Genomic DNA, 2,679 nt, shown 5'->3' with positions numbered 1-2,679 from the left:
CAGGAAGGCAGTTGGAGATGCAGAACTGGAGGTCAGCAGAGAGGATGGGGCAGGATAGAGTAGATTTGAAATGGTAATCAAATTATGATAGTTTATGAGGTCACCAAGTGAAATAATATAGATGGAGAAGAGGACCCAGAACAGAACCCTGCAGTTAGAGGACATGATCTGGATAAGGTTAAAGCAAAGGAGACAAAGAAGGAGCAGTCAGATAAGTTGGAGGAGAACCGAGAGAGTGCTATCCCACAATATTAGAGAGAAGAGAATCTTCCATTTCCTTGGGATACTTGCTTAATGGATGCATCGCTGGGTTAAAGCACACTTAGAGTTTATTACCTTTTTTGATATAGTTCCAAGCTGTTTTCCAGGTCGGTTGAACCAATTCATAGCAGTTCCTTGGTGTGGACTCTCAAAACCCAATAACTGCCATTTTCCTCTTTTGACATCTTTGCAAATCTGATAGACATGAAGTTGGACTTCAAAGTTGGTTCAATTTATATTTCTATTATTACTAGTGATTTGTAACATTTGAAAACTATGTGTATATCCATGTACCATTTATGTAATGGGGGGATATCACTTGGTTTTTTTTTTTTTTCTAGAATGGTTTACTATGATTTAGAATTGTCTCTAAAGAGAACAAAATCACATGTAAAAATTTAGGCATCAGAAAGATTGAGAAGGCTGTTTCTCACTTGGTTCAAATTTTGTTTCCAGGTATTTAATGTGTCATATAGTTGTTGCCATTGCTATTTTCCAAATGTCTGATGTGTGCTATAATAACTACTTTTTTCTGTTTGGTCAATTTTGCAGTAGACCATTTTAGTTCTTACAGCATCAATAACAAATACTTTCACATCATCAGCTTCAATCTGAAGTTCTTGCTGTATTGTGTCAAAAGAGATTTCTTTATTCTTAACTGCCATTCCCATAAAAGTAAGAAGTCTCATTTTTGCCTTATTCTGTTCATGCAATGAGCCAAGAGAATCAATGAAGTCTTTATTATTCTGGTAAAACAACATATGATGCCAATTTAGCACTCACGAAAATGGTTAAAAAATCATGAATCAGCTCTCCTTTCAAAAACTTGACTGGTTTTAAAGAAGATGGTCAAAAAGGAAGGTATATGGATCTTTCAGAGCTCTTACAATACACCTGTGGGCATCCACCTGAGCCTGAGAAGCATTGTCCTCTCTGTAACTTCCTAATAATTCCACCATGACTTTTGAAGTAGAGTCACTCTTCTTGCAGTCCACAAGTGCTTCATAAAGTAGCCTCAAAAGAATGGTTTTTTTCAGTGTTGAGGTTCCAGTCAGAAATCCATTTCCAAACTTGATCCAATTCAGTTGGAATGTATTGGGTAGCGCCGCAAGATGACTGCAGTAGACTGTATATCCTACAGGGGTATTCTTATCCATCCCATGGAAAAGATTGCTCAACAATTGAAGCCTCAGGGATGGACATTCACCTTCTCAAAGTTTAACCAGTTTTTCACACAGGCTTTCAATGAAAGCTTCTTGTCAGGCAACAGGATCAAGAGGAGGGATACAACACTGTTCATCACACTCTCAACATCTTTATCATTTTCTTTTAGACAAACATCACATGCTTCAATGATCTGAGAAAAGTCTACATGGAGTCCACCTTCAGAGTTCTCTTCTGAGATTTCGGCTTCTTCAGATTTCAGGTAAGCTCGAAGTTCTACAGCCTGGTCCTCCTCGGTGATATCAATGAAGGCCAGGATGTTCATGGCGAAGGTTCCGGATGCCCCCTTGGCCACCACACCAACCAGAAAAGAGTCCTGCATCTGGCTCCGTCGGCACACAAGCCCTTCTGGGCTATCACTCTTATTCTTACCAATTTATATTGCTTATATACTTTGGCTTTTACAGAGAAATTTCCTACTTATTAATTATTTCCCCCAATTGTTTCCCTTTTAATTTTACATCTATTTTGCTTGCGTAGAAGCTTTTTAATTTTATGTAATCAAAAGTGGACATTTTGTGTGCAAAAAACAATACTCTCTTTTGTCTATGTGTATTCCACCAATTTCTTTCACTGTACTGATATAATTAACAATTCTAAAATTATATGAAATAGTGGTGACAATGGATATTAAATGGATAAAATGGACGGTGAATGCATTGTTGCTCCCTTTATCTTTTAATCCGTGTGACAAACAGCAGTATACCATGCAAAGATTACTGGATGAAAGGCCATAAACCAATGTTTTGGACTGGAAAAAAAAATGCAAACCCATCCACTCTGGGCGTGACAATTATGTAAATTCAGCAACTTCTGCTTTCCTGCTGCATCCTAAGAATCATGGAATTCTTCCATCTGACTTGGTCAGGAAGTTAAAACCTTCCACATGAGTTGTCTCCCCCATTAGAATGAAAGCTCCTGGAGCATGGGGCGTTTGCCTTTTTCATTTGTGTCCCCAGTGTTGGGGTTCTGGGGTGCTGGGGACCCCGAAATACCAACATGCCAGGTCTTGCTTGAATGAATTTGACTCAAACCTTCTTAAAGTCAAAGAAAAACAAAGTTTATTAAAGACTCGCCACCTTGGGTTGACTCTTAAGGAGCCTTACCATTTGTAATGCTCATATTGACAAGCGGGCCAGATAGAATCTCAGCCAGACAGTCAGAGCTGGATTAAACCTGAGTGACTTCATGGAG

At 38.7% G+C, this 2,679-nt stretch overlaps 1 pseudogene; it reads right to left on the bottom strand.

Annotated features, from left to right (window-relative positions):
• Positions 1 to 377: 377 nt before the first annotated feature.
• LOC140508407 (eukaryotic translation initiation factor 3 subunit M pseudogene) lies at positions 378 to 1,854 on the bottom strand (annotated as a pseudogene).
• Positions 1,855 to 2,679: the final 825 nt, after the last annotated feature.

The sequence above is a fragment of the Notamacropus eugenii genome, chromosome 1, assembly GCF_028372415.1.
Source record: "Notamacropus eugenii isolate mMacEug1 chromosome 1, mMacEug1.pri_v2, whole genome shotgun sequence".
Lineage (NCBI taxonomy): Eukaryota > Metazoa > Chordata > Mammalia > Diprotodontia > Macropodidae > Notamacropus > Notamacropus eugenii.
The sequence above is the reverse complement of the archived record's forward strand: the minus strand, read 5'-3'. Positions and strand labels throughout refer to the sequence as shown.